This window comes from Ascaphus truei, chromosome 15 (genome assembly GCF_040206685.1).
Source record: "Ascaphus truei isolate aAscTru1 chromosome 15, aAscTru1.hap1, whole genome shotgun sequence".
NCBI classification, from domain to species: Eukaryota; Metazoa; Chordata; class Amphibia; order Anura; family Ascaphidae; genus Ascaphus; species Ascaphus truei.
The window spans coordinates 31,768,831-31,783,334 of record NC_134497.1 but is presented as its reverse complement, the minus strand read 5'-3'; the positions used below and the strand labels follow the sequence as shown (position 1 = coordinate 31,783,334).

Sequence of the window (14,504 nt, the reverse complement as noted above, 5' to 3'; positions counted from 1 at the left end):
AAGTCAAGGAATACCAATATTTCCATTGATTGGGTAACAGTCAAACTCTCAGAATAACACTTGATAGAGAGTACAGTTAAGTTAAGAAAAAGACAATTTTAATAATACATTTGTAGAAACAACGACGTAAGTGAATATCATATTTACAGGGATTTTGTTAAAATCCCCAGAGTGGGCAGCTCAGTTGGTGTCCTAAATTGGGTTTGTTTGATATAATCCTTAATAGGAAAAGTAGTATAAAATAACCCACTTAATACCACTACATAAAGATACTGATATATAGTATTCTATTAATGCAATTCAATACTTATATCACACCAGTTGTATGACAATGTAGCAATGAGTACTAACTGGATACAGATTAGTAGTAATAAACAGATATTGTAGCTTATGTTTTAACATTGTCCAATATTGAGCATAATTAAATCTGATCACATAGAAATCTTCATGAATAGTATGAGTATGAGGTTAGCTGACTGCCAGCAGGGGGGCACTTGGAAAAAAGTTTGCGCCCCCTAGCTTAATAGACTATGCAATACCCTGTCTGTCACTATGTAAATACCCAAATAGACATCTATTGGATGTTTGGTCTCACTGGATTTGGGCTCTGTCATGTATAAATCATGGTTGTTTAGGTAATAATCAGGTAGGTGCCAAAATACAGCCACATAACTAGATTACTCGGAGTTACCAGCCTCAATGCACCTACAAGGTAAATAGGATAGACATACATATGACAATGAATATATTTGTGTGTCGAGTGTATTAGTATATACTGTACCCTGCTGAAACAAATAGTGGCTCAATGGACCATGCACAGTGACAGTGATCGTAGTAAATCACAGTTTGTTTCTTTAGTTATTAGATGCCTTCCTTTGTTTACATTTCTGTCCAATCTCTATGATCAGCTGTTAACTATACAGTGCGGACAAACACCTACCTGATCCCGATCAGGATTGGTACAAAAGTTACTGACACGCCTCAGAGTACAGATACACGGCTCCAACAAAACAAACAAAAGGTTTTTTCAACTCCAAGAGGATTTCACAAATGTGGATTTTTTAGTGAATGCAAATATGCTAAATCCATTAACATGATATCTTCAAAGTTACTAAGGATTAATATAAAATAAGACATTTAATAACTTGCTTTACTGATCATGTCATGTATGCCTTACAATGTGGGTATGGAAAACATTATGTGGGTAGGACCATCAGATCACTTAAAATACGGATCATAGAGCATTTGAGGTCCATCAGAAACAGGGATATTAGATTTCCTGTTTCTAGACATTTCTCTTGTTGTCCTCAGGGTGACATCAATGCCTTTTCTTTTAGTGGTCTGGAATACATCCCATTACCCATCAGGAAAGGTAACAGACAGGGCATCCTCAATCAAAGTGAGATGTTCCTGGATCTTTACCCTTACCACACTAAACCAAGCTGGGATAAACACTGATTGGGAATTAAAACACTCTCACAAGACTTTTGTCTTTCTCACTTTGAATACTGGCTCTCTTTCTTTCTCTCCTCAGACTCCCTGTTCCTCTCCTTGGGGACTTCAACTGCCACATTGATGACCCCCCCTCTTTCTTGGGCCTCCCGCTTTCTCTCTCTAACCTCTTCTTTTGGCCTGCAACAGTGTACTGCAGCCAGCACCCACAAGGATGGCCACTATCTAGACCTGGTTTTCACTAAACGTTTCTCTCATCGATTTCTCCTTTTCCTCTCTCTGACCATCACCTCATCTCATTTTCTCTATCACGCTTCTTCCTCTCTCCATCTCGCCCTCGTTTTTGCAGAAACCTGCACTCTTGTCACGATGACACCAACTTTTATCAACACATTTATATTTCTGGGTACTTGATTGAACAGAACAAGTTGCAAAATAAATTGTGATTTATTTCCTTAACAGACAAACACACGACATCTGCAGAATACACTTGAAAACAACACTCACTGGAATAAGGGAACAAAATAAATTGTCCTTGGAACGAAATAAATTGTCCTTTGCTTGTCAGTGCAAGAAATGCAGCCTTGGTTTTAAAAGTCCTTTGGTTATGTTGTTGTTAACCCCTTCACTCCTGGACTGGTTGCTGCTGTGCTGGAACAAAGTCTTGCATCTTTACATCATGGATCAAAATTCAGGAATCACCCTGGGGATACCTGGGGAGCCACAGTTATAGACTGCCCAAAGCTATCTTTAACATGTGGATCCAATCCCCTCGTGGGAACAAAAAAAACCATGAATAGCCAAGTTACCCACAGTTCATAAGACCGGTCAAAAGGGCTGTCCGGTGGGCAGGGCGCATGGGTCAGGTTGACGCCCATGCCACTTAGCATACCTGGGCTACACCCATAACTTGGTGCCGCTCCGTCTGATTTTTGACCAATAAATGTCAATAGACTGACATCTGTGATACCTCAGAATGCCGGCCGTGTATAACTTATGGGTATCTGGGTCTTTTCATAACTGACACCCTTTTAGACAGGAAGATGCTAATCAGCTCGATCTCTTTGAGGCTCCATCATAAAAATACCGAAGCTCATTCACCCATATCACAGCTGGATGTCCACGGAATGCCTGCTTGGACTTACAAGAAATAGCTCCTGCCTTACATTTAAGATCTGGAGTTTTTACCCACTTTAATAAACAACATGTTACGTTTGTGTTATAACTGAACCACTACATGCACATAAATATCCTGTTTACACTGTATTTGCATCTCAAAAATCAGGTTTCTGAGTGCTTTCGTTCTAGAATTAGTATTTCTCATTGAAATGCCGGCTTCTAGACTGCCATCATGTGTCGGTTAGAGGGTATGGCAAGCAATGCATCTTGTCTTTTACCCTCGCAGGCAGGGAATGGCCTGCAAATGGGGAATAAAAATGGCTGGGACAGGGCAACCACAGTAATGCATAGCAAATCAGGTATTAACCCCTTCCTCCCCGTCACAGCTCTATTAACCTACCAGCTTTTAATTCCACTTTACGCTCCTCCCTCTCCTCTCTCAGTCCTACTTCAGACCCTGACAACCTGGTCAGGAACTACAACTCTGCCTTATCCTCCTCTCTTGATCTACATGCCCCGCTTTCTCCCTGCTGTCCTCGCCCTTCTAACCCCAGACCCTGGCTAAATTCTAACACACGCATGCTGCGTTCCTCCACTCGCTCCTCTGAACGCCTCTGGAGGAAATCTCATACGCTCGCAGACTTTCTTCACTACAAATTTATGCTGTCCTGTTTCAACTCTGCCCTCTCTCAGGCTAAACAAACCTACTTTTCATCACTAATCAACATGCACAAGTCTAACCCATGTCGACTCTTTTCTGTCTTTGACTCTCTACTCAGACCACCCTCGGCTGCCTCCTCTTCTTCCTCCATCTCACCACAGGACTTTGCTGACTTTTTTTAAGGAAAAGGTGGAATCCATACGTCAGAACATCCCATCTGCTGCCTCCTCCCATCCCACACCCCTTCCTAACTCTCCTCCTGCTTTTCTGGACTCTTTTTCTGTTATCTCGTAGGAGGATGTGTCACTGCTGATCTCCTCTTCTCCCTCTACCACCTGCCCTCTTGATCCCATTCCTTCCCATCTCCTAAAACCTCTTGCTCCTTCTATAATCCATATGCTCACACAGATCTTTAACTCTTCCCTCTACTCTGGTACTTTTTCATCCTCCTTCAAGCATGCAACCGTGATACCATTGCTCAAAAACAGCAAGCTTGACCCTACCTGTCCTTCTAACTATCGACCTCTCTCCCACCTGCCTTTTGCCTCCAAACTTCTTGAACGTCTTGTATTCTCTCGATTGCTACACTTTCTCAACACCTATTCTCTTCTAGACCCTCTTCAATCTGGCTTCCGCACTGCTCACTCTACTGAAACAGCCCGCACTAAAATAACCGACGACCTCCATGCTGCCAAAGATAGAGGTGATTACACTCTGCTCATATTACTCGACCTCTCTGAAGCATTTGACACCATTGACCACCCTCTTCTCCTCCACATTCTCCATACTCTTGGTTTTCGGAACAAAGCTCTATTCTGGTTCTCCTCTTACCTCTCCCATCGTACTTTCAGTGTCTCTTTTGCTAACACCTCCTCTATCAATCTCTCTGTGGGGGTACCCCAGGGCTCTGTCCTGGGACCCCTTCTCTTCTCTCTTTACACACTTTCTCTAGGTGAACTAATCACATCTTTTGGGTTTAATTATCACCTCTATGCTGACGACACACAAATTTACCTTTCAACCCCTCACCTTACACCACCTTAGACCAAAGTTTCTGAATGTCTCTCTGGAATATCATCCTGGATGGTCATCCGCCGACTGAAACTTAACATGGCTAAAACAGAGCTCCTTATTCTTCCTCCCAAACCTGGTCCTACTACCTCCTTCCACATTACTGTTGGAAATACGATCATTCACCCAGTAGCCCAAGCACGCTGCCTAGGGGTCACACGACTCCTCCGTCACATTCAAAACGTTTCTAAAACTTGTCGCTTTTTCCTCCGCAATATCATAAAGATATGCCCTTTCCTCTGTTACTCGTCTGCTAAAACTCTGACTCAGGCCCTCATTCTCTCCCGTCTCGATTACTGCAACCTCCTGCTGTCCAGCCTCCCTGCCTCTCACCTGTCTCCCCTACAATCTATACTAAACGCTGCTGCCAGAATCACTCTACTCTTTCCTAAATCTGTCTCCGCATCTCCCCTCCTGAAATCCCTCTCCTGGCTTCCGATCAAATCCCGCATCTCACACTCAATTCTCCTCGCTATTAAAGCTTTACACTCCTCTGCCCCTCCTTACATCTCAGCCCTAATTTCTCGCTATGCACCATCCCGACTCTTGCGGTCTTCTCAAGGATGTCTTCTTTCTACCCCCTTTGTATCTAAAGCCCTCTCCCGCCTTAAACCTTTCTCGCTGACTGCCCCGCACTTCTGGAATGCCCTTCCCCTCAATACCCGACTAGCACCCTCTCTATCCACCTTTAAGACCCACCTTAAGACACATTTGCTTAAAGAAGCATATGAATAGAACTGTGGATAATCCTGGACACATGATACATAAAGATTGGCCCCCTGCAGACGCACTTACTAGAATTCCCTCCTACTGTCTCTGTACATTCTCCCTACCTACCAATTAGATTGTAAGCTCCTCGGAGCAGGGACTCCTCTTCCTTAATGTTACTCTTATGTCTGAAGCACTTATTCCCATGACCTGTTTTTTATATTATTTGTTATTTATATGATTACAACATGTATTACTACTGTGAAGCGCTATGTATATTTATGGCGCTATATAAATAAAGACATATAATACAATATGCATATCTTTTTGGGAGGGAGTGTTGAGTGAGATCTATGCTTACAAGCAGTTGTCTATATTATGCGATGAAGACTCTGATTTATGTACTTTTTCCAAGATATATTTTTGTTTAATTATATTCTTTCTAGTCATGATTATACATACCAAATACATCTTTACTGACAATGTAATAACATAGTGTGGATATAACTCTCTATTTATCAAACAATTATGTTCATATGAATCAACTTTCCATTTAGGAAATACATTTATAATATACATAGACTTGGGCTTAAACACTCCAACAAAGTGTTCTCCCAAGGGGGGGGGTAATGGCCTTCTGACAAGATTAATACACCCCCGCCGGTGCGGACACTTGACAGTCGCTAAGAGAGGAGGGAAGGCTGCCGCCGGCGAGGCATGCAGGCGGGGATATGCCGCAATGGGTGCAGTCAACATGAAGAGGCCGCAGGTTGGACGGCAGCTTCCTGCAGCGGAGGCAGGATGACGTAGAAATATTTGACATGGCTGCCTGCGGCGGTCCCAGGTGGTGTAGTGGCAAGACGGCCATCTGTGGTGGTTGCAGGGGGTGTGGTGAGGAGACGCCGCCTGCAGCAGGTGCAGGCGATGGGTGGAAGGAACGGCACAGCACAGGCACATCGGTATGGGTTGGTGGACACATGATGAGAAGTTCAGGCAAAAGATGGTATTAAGGCAGGGCCAGATTTCTTGTGTCATGATGGATATGAATCTTTGGATTGAGTGGATCGGGACAGAAGGGCCCCACCCCCTTTAGGGGTGCCAGACGGGAGAGGTAATATGGGGGGAATGGGCATGCAGGATAGGAGCCAGTCAGGCATTTGTTGAGCATTAAATGATGGCCATTGCGAGTACAACTGCCGCCGTTTCAGGCACGCATGCACAACCTGTGGGGGGAAGCATTCCCTGGCTAAGTGTTTCAGGGAGGGCAGACACGGTTTTAGGGGATCAGGGCAGAAGGCTGGTTTAGAAGGCGGTATCCCTGGTAATCAGTAAAGTATGGTACCATGGCTGGAAAGGTACCCCAATAGGGATGCGGCCCGGTTTCTTTTGGCCGGGTTTGCTGATTTGTTCAGGATCTCGTTTGAGTATCAAGCAGAATCGGGGGGTAGGCACAATTTGAAATTGGCTAGAGATCATGGCGATGTTGCTAAAGTAAAGGTGAGTAAGGAGGTAGCGTTGAGTAGGATGGTGGGCTCATTTGCTTCCCCTCACCCCACCTTCATCCTGATTGGCTGATGCTGGGTAATGCAGCCAATCAGGAGAGACAGGCCGTGCACAGGGAAAATTTAATTGAAGCAATAACAGCTGTTTGGACACGAGCTTCCTTTGGATGTAAGCTGCACACAGCCGTTACTGGCGTCATTGTGGACTTCATATACGGTCCCACAGTACCCGAGCCGATCTTACCCTAGGGTTTTCTTCAATTGCACAGGGTGGCTGACCCCGGGGCCGCCAACATAAATCATGGGGCCCAGGACAAATGGAAGGAGCAGCCCCCCCTCCCCAACCCATAACGCACCGACCACGCGCGTCTTTTACTTGACTGGCGGTACTTGAGGGGGAGGGGGGCGGCGGAGCACGTTGCTGTGGGGGGGGGGTGGTTTTGTGGGGGGCAGGGCCAATGGCTGGTGGTGCTGGAGGGGGGGAGGTGCCACGGTTGTGACAGTGCTGCGTGGGCCGAAGCAGCCTGGCAGCACTGCGGGGGCCCTGTGGCGCTCAGGGGGGGCGGCTATAGGGGGGGGTGACTGTGGTGAAAGATTGGGGAGGGCACGATGCTGCGGGGGCCCGGCGGCAGGCACCTGTTCCCCGAGGCTGCTCCCGCATGCTCCAGGCCTCCCTGTCATGCTGGCGCGCCGGAAGCTTACCCAGCTGTTGACTTCCGACGCTGCCAATAGGGAGACCTGTTGTGTTTTTTTTTTTTAACTGGCGCAATGCGTCTGGGCCCCCCTGATACACGGGGCCCGGGACACCAGTGCCCTTTGTCCCCCTCCTCTTGGCGGACCTGGCTGACCCTTTGTACACTGACATTGAACCTGTTCTCCGCTCCAATTTTGTGACGTCACTTCTGCAGAGATTATTCTCTCACATGCAAGGTGACGGTCTCTTTTTTTTTTAACCCTTACAAAATTGTCAACAAAATTACGCTTTGGAGCCTGCGCTTATTTTTCTTTTTTTAAATATATATCTATGTAGCCAGGACTGGTTTCTGGCTAACAGTCGGCCCTTCTCCTGGCAGTAAGCCCTGGTAAGAGCAGGCTTACAGGACTAATCCTGGGGTTTCCCCACCCCCAGTAGTTTCACTGAGTCACAGGGGAGGTGGTGTGACTAGGCCTGTGTGTGTCCAATCAGGGACTCAGACCTGGTTCCTGCTTTTTTTGTACTAAAGGGGCTGCACTACGAAAGTTAGTCAGTTGTCTCTACCCTTGTGAGAGACCGGTTCTCACCAAGAAATGCGGATTGGCTGTGCACTTACTGCCTTCTCCTTTTGGGGAGTTAGGAGTGAGACCATATCCCTGGCTCTAATAGGGAATCAGAGAAGAGCAAGGACTGCTGTGGGGGCCCTGTACCACAGTGGAGGTCCAGGGTACATCCTCAGGGTGAAGCCCCAAAACTGCTGAAACCACTGTGTGAGCTGTGTATGCTGACCATCTGCAGTGTGTACAATAAAGTGTGATCCTGTTCCAATATACTTTTCTGCTTGAGACAGCCATTTATCAGGGGGAGAAGAAGTAAGTTCTCCTGCAGGGATTGTCTCCACATCCCTTGGGCCTGCAAGAGATGGAGGCGCTGTCACCGTGAGTACGAATCAGTTACTACCCCAGAAGCCTGTTCTGTTCTCCCCTACAATGCGGGAAGCTGAAATCTACTGTGAACCAGCAGGTATGCACCACACCCCACCATGTAGTAGTGTACTCTCACGGGGGGACATGGGTTACATTTGGAGGCGCTGCTGAGATCAGGGCAGGCTTTCAGCGAAGCAAAACTGGCAGATGAGGTATGCTTCCAGAGCAAGTGCTGAAGGAAGGAGGGAGCCTAAGTGCAGTCTGGGGTATGGTGTACATTTGTACCCTCACAAAGCATGGCCTAGAATGCCCCATCGAGTGAAGGGTCTGTAAATACAGAGGGCTATTGCTGTTCTAGTCACCCTGAGGTGGGTAGTCAGGATGCCAAGCAGGTGGTGTACCTGGAAGCCCCAGGAGCCTCTGAAGGAAGGGTCCTCAGTGCCGTCAGCTGGAGGGTACTCATAGGGAAGAACCCAGAGTACTACGGTGAGGGGAAACCCAGGCCAGTAAATAAAGTTATTAGGCCCGGCTTGGTGCCCCTGAGCCATATTGGGGAATTATAGAGTGCCAGCTCTGCGACCCAGTAATGGCAGTGGCACTGTAAATGTATTAAAAATGTCTGTTTCTCACCGGGTATAAGGTGATGAGATTTATGTGTTGTATGTTAAAGTGTATCACTGTAGCATGTTTCCCTGTAAACCGTGCAAAGGAAAATGGTTTTAAAAAGCAGCAGTTATAGCACAGCACATAGCGTTTAGCTAACTTCGGCTAGGAAGGTCCTAGAGCGCTGAGTTTTGCTGTGAGCACTGCTGGGGTAAAATCATTAAAAGGTTATGTCACAATTTTTATAAAGTTACATAAAAATTGATGAATGAAAGTCCCCCAATTTTAATTGTGCCCATATTATAGGCGAGGGTATTTTTATTCAGACAACCGGAATAGCAGAAACACTTAATTTATAAGCACCATACTTTAGAATATTTAGCAGGGATTTCCTGTGAGTAAGCCATGCATAATTTAGCCCCGGACTTGTAAGACATCCCGCTGACATGGTCCCAGTATGTCCTGGAAGAGTCCAGAGTTAAAAAGGTTCCGTCACCTGAAGGTGTTAAGTGGGGAGGGGTAAATACAAGTACCCTCATCCTAGCAGATGTCCAGATATCTGGGCAAAGTAGACAAGATGTCGCCAGGGAAGGGGGCTTGGTCTGGTATGCTAAGCGGTGAAGGTGCGAGGTTTGCGCATGCCCATAGCATACTAAGAAGCCCTCTGCCCGGTGTTGTGAGGTACTGGGGATAGGTGGGATACTTGGTTCCCACGCAGTGATTGGCTGCAGGGTTTAAAGATAGGGATTTTGACTGTTTAAAAATCCCTGCAGCCGAACGGGAGATGGACTCATCATGCCGTAACAGAGATTAATCTGAGCTGGAGTCTAAACTTTATACCAACATAACCCAAGTCAAGAGTTTGTAAGAACTAAGGAATCCCGAACCAATTCTACGGTGGTAGAACGAAGCAAGCAGTCCCGGCGGAGAAAAAGGGGTTGCGAGCGGCGCCACTAGCCAAAGACTGTTTTGCGGCTCTGCTTATGCACAAACCCCGCTCCTGGGAAATTGTGTTTAGCAACTCTATTTCTAAAGATTTCGTTCTGGAAGTAGAGGATTTCATTTTGCCCCATTCCAGTAACTGTATTTTCATAATATTTTGTAAATCAAGCTGTGTATGTTCATTCTGTAAATAACAGGAGAAGGTAGCCTCATATGAGGGATAAGCGGAGCACAGCAAGCAGGGTATGATGCAAGAGAATACGGCACACCAGTAATAAAAAAATCCAATTTATTACGTGACTAAGGGCTCTATGCAGTAAGCGCCGATAAGGCTTTTTTCGGCATTTTCGCGCCAAATTTGCGTTTTCGATTCGGTAAGCGCCGATAAGTGCTCAAAATCGGCATTTATTCTTGCCGAAAATTTATTATCGCCATGCGGCTGCCGATAAGCCACTTTTCGCCGCTTTTCGCCACTTTTTAAAATCGGCTGTATTCTAGTAGCCTCGATCAGCTTATCGGTGTTGATCGGCACTCAAAAATGGAGATTTCATCGCAATTTGTCCCGCCAACTAAAGTTGGCAAGTTGGAGGGGAGAAGGATCGGCAAGGTTGGCGGGACGGCACTTACTGTAGAAAAAAAAAACCATCTCGACATCAATGAAGTCAATGGAGCGGGGACTTAAAACTTTATAGTAATCTTTACGTTATATTAGTCCGAATTAAAATGTGCTTGGCATTACAGTGTCGATGTCATTCACTTCATTGTGTCATCGCTTACGTTTATTATTGGCACAACATTTTACTTGTGTATGTGATCATGTTTGGCATGTCACATTATTCTTCATGTTATGATGTGTCAATGGAAAATCCTACAGTTAACTCTTAAAGGAACAGCTCACATCATATTCAACATTTTACTTAAGTGTGCTTCAAATTATTATATGATATTACAGATTTCACACATCTAACACATCCAGCGTACAGTCATCTTGCTATACATTACACAATGCTTTTAATGTGTGTAAGGGGGTCACCCCCGGTTCCCCTGATCTTCCTTTGCCCCCTGCCTTACCCCTGTGGCAGTGGGGGAAGGGGACGGCGACTTCTCCCGGCGGGCACCGCCATCTTGGTTGTGGCACGAGGTTCGCGCAATGCGCAGAGGTTGGCCAGGGTAGCGGTGGCCATCGCCAGTGTGCCGGAGCGCTGGGAGGTTGCGCAGGCGCAGTTAAGCGTAGCGGCGGCCATTACAGCGTCGCACATGCGCAGTAAAGATCGTGCACGCGGTCCCCATAGGAAAGAGCTGTGCCAAGGACTACAATTCCCAGCAGCCTCTGGGGACTGCACTTTCACCCTGGTCACAGGCAGCATTGAAGCCAATAGAGCTGGCAGATTCTCATGCTGCAGAGTTGCAACAATGTTGTGTGCAGACAGGGTTTTTGTCAGTTGCAGCACGTTGGGCAGTCAGAGACCGGAGCAGCCCAGGGAAGGAGGTAGGGTACAGGAGTCAGGGACTCCCTGTACTAGGCCAGTATCCCCAGGGCCCGAGATAGCTCAGCTCCCCAGTAAGGTGAGTGTTGCCAGGGGCAGCCCTCAGGTTAGGGACCCTGCCACTTACACTAGTGGGAGCTGGGAAAGAAAGGTTACAAAGAGTTGGAGTCAGGGAGCTGTGAGGGAAGGAAGGGGCGGGGAGCGAGTGCAGCTCCTGCGCCATATAGGTACCCACACCCCAGGTAGGCCCCAACTCCCCACTAGTTTAGTGGGTAAGTGCTTAGGGAGGCCCAAGATAGGGACGCTGCCCTTAGTATAGAGTGCTGCCTTGTCAGAGTCACGGCTGTTAGTGCTGTGAGGTCTGACAGGCAGGCACCTTGTTGCGCAGCACGTTGGCTGCAGCATCCAGTGAGCTACAGCTTGCTGCTGTAGGCGCTGGGACTCGTTAGGTCTTAGTAAGTACAGTCAAGGCTGGGAAGAGTTAGGGGAGTGGGGCAGGTTATTAACCCCGGTAGGCCTCTAGGAGTTTTCCCCAAAGCCACTTTAGGTTGCGGTACCACAGGGACAGGCCCTAGGTTAGGGTTCCTGTCACATAAGTACCAAGTGTTAGTTAGGGACTCAGCGGACGCTGCGGTTCCTGTAAAGCGGTTCGGACCCACGTTGGGGACTATTCCAGAGGGAGACCGCCCTGGCGGTCTGCGTACAAAGGAGTTCGGTTGGAGGATCAGACGGATTCATCACACGTCTGACCCTTTGCGAAGCCAGTTGCTGATCCGAGTACCGGAGTGCTCGGCAGGTACCATACAGTCATAAGTGCACCAACGGGCCCTTAGTGTAACTGTGACTGCGCAGTCACCCACGTTCTCTCCAAGAGTGCGGGACATTGGGTGGGATTCTCGGGACACTGGGTGGGATCACCTGGTGTTGGGGAAGCGTCCTGCGCGACGCCGTAGGTGTCTCCTCTAGAGAGGGACACAGGTTATATAAAGGTATTGCGTGATATGTTATATTGCTTGTTAGTAAAGTCACTCGTTAATATATATATTCCCGTGTATGTGATTATTGTATTGTCTTGCGAGGAACCACTCCCCCTCTGGTGGGAGCCATCGCAGTTGGAGGCGCTGAATTGAGTAAGTGGTTACCCCTAGTATAATTGCCCCAGGTTCCCCGTGGCGGAAGCTCAGCCCTCCTGCGAGCCAACAGGTAATGCACCACACCTATGGTAACACCGTATGTTCCTTGCACCCACATCAGATCTGCGATTGGGGGGGGGAATACCCGTTACATTTGGAGGCGCTGCTGAGATAGACCTGGGGTGCCCTGTTTCATTTTTTTCCAAATTGGCCAATTTAGATTTTTCACCATGTTTGGGCCTGCAAGCCATGAGGCCCACGAACGAACTAAGAGGACAGAAGTATCCCCGCGACATGTGCTAGTAGAAGGGGATGTTGCCAGTAGTGCCGTGAAGTTGAGGGAAATTTGTGAGGCCCTAGGGAGACTCCTGGGCATAGACCAAGGGTGGAAGAGGATAGAGCACCGGTACGACCCCACTGACCAGTGTTGTAGACTATGGTTAGTAACGGATCAGGAAATATGCCGGGAAAATGTCCCTCCGATCTTGCATTTCCCAGGGGCCCCACCAGAAAGCTACCCTCTTGCATACTCAGAGAGCCTTAGTGAGATTACCAGAACTGTGATCAAAATGGAGGCTCCCTCATCAAGGGAGTCACACCTAAAATGGCGTCTCCCGCCAAAGCAGGAGAGCATATGTGCTGCTGACTGCCAGCCTGCATCAAATTGTGTTGCAGAAATCCGTCCGGGACTGGCGGGAAAACCAGAGCTCCGCCCCCGCAATGTGAGTGACTCAGTGCAGAGCCAGACCCACTCAGTTATAGAGCGTGCCCCTCCTTTACAGTCCACCAGGGGGAGCAAGCCCAGTGAACAGCGATCAGCAACCGCTGTTCCCACTAAAGACAGTACAGAATGTAGAGAAACACACCCGCAGTTGTATGGAGCATGGCGGACAAAAGGAGGGAAAATACCCTTTCTTCTGTGCCCGTGCCTACAAAAGGATTTGAATCTATCTGGTGGTATGGACTTTAACCCCTTTAGGCTACCAATAGAATGGCGGGTGGCAGTGGTGGCTGATGACGGGTGCATAAGATGTGTTTGTGACCAGTGTGACTTCCCAGGTAGCAAACAGACCTGGGGCCCCAAGTGTGCCGGCTGCGGGGCACAGTTTCTAAAGCCTGTGCTGCTGCAGTCTACAGTCCCAGATCCCAAGCAGGAATCTCAGATGGCAGAACCCAGAGATGAAGATGCTGTTACTTGCTCTACCTCAACCACGGAGGTGGAGGAGCTGACAGACAAGGCTGCCCTAGTCCCCCGTTGCAACCAAGAGGGAAGGATTGAGGCCCAGCCAGCTATGGAAAAGGACAAACCATCGGTGGCGATGCGCCTACCGGCGAACCACCCCAGCAGTAATACAGAGGAGACAGAGGAATCACAGGGTGAGTTTACTGCCCCAGGGGTGTTGGGTGTGAGCCTCCAGGTGACCGCGGAGCACGATAGCTTCTTAAGTCTGGATACCAGGGCGAATGGCTCCACTCGACATCGCGTCCTGGCGGAGGTGTCCTCCTTCGAAGGTAGCTGTCCTGTGGTGCGAGTGGACCAGTGCCCACCGCCTATCGTGCCAGAAGACGAGAAAACCATCGCAAGCCAGCCGAGTGGTAAGGAACCCCCTTGCTCCCCACAGGCTCCGATGGAGGTGGCCGTGAAGAAGGCCAGAGTTACGGCTCCTGAGCGGAGTGTGAGCCCGTACGCTCCGGCCCAAATGGTCCCAGGACTGGGATCCAATGCTCCAGAGTTTCCAGCAAGTAAGTGGACTGCCCCAGAAGTGCCGGGGGCAGGTCCCAAGACAGCCGAGGTGGGAACTGACAGCGTCCCCGAGGACCTGTTGGCCACCGTGAATCACCGCAGTGGTAAGGTATCTACCCTTTACCCCCTGCCAGGTGAAACGGAGACTTTGAGGAAAGAGACATTGTCCATTGCTCGCTTCCCAGCGGAAGCCTCGCAAGTACGTAGGGACAAGGACTGTGTGGCGAGGGATTTAGTAAAAATTGCCTCCCTTGAGCCCAAGAAGGAGCGCTCCATTCACCATGTGGTGGACCGCGGAAAAAGGCAAGACCTCCTGGCCTACTGCATCCATGCCACGGATGGCCGGGTAAAGGTCTGGCCAAGAGACACTGTGCTATTCCTTCCACCAGGGGGAGGAAGTAGTACGGAACCGGTGACTGTTACCCCAGAGTGTGCTCGCCCAGAGATTCTCCCGGGGGAGGC

General features: G+C 48.5%; 1 protein-coding gene and 1 long non-coding RNA gene across 9 annotated transcripts in view; both read left to right on the top strand.

Moving 5' to 3' along the window:
• The window catches only part of LOC142466770 (uncharacterized), a 616,011-nt gene that overhangs the window by 508,272 nt on the left and 93,235 nt on the right, over positions 1 to 14,504 (top strand). The gene's annotated exons all lie outside the window — the stretch shown is intronic.
• LOC142466766 (uncharacterized) overlaps positions 1 to 14,504 on the top strand; it is a 45,406-nt gene that overhangs the window by 1,166 nt on the left and 29,736 nt on the right. The window lies entirely within an intron of this gene.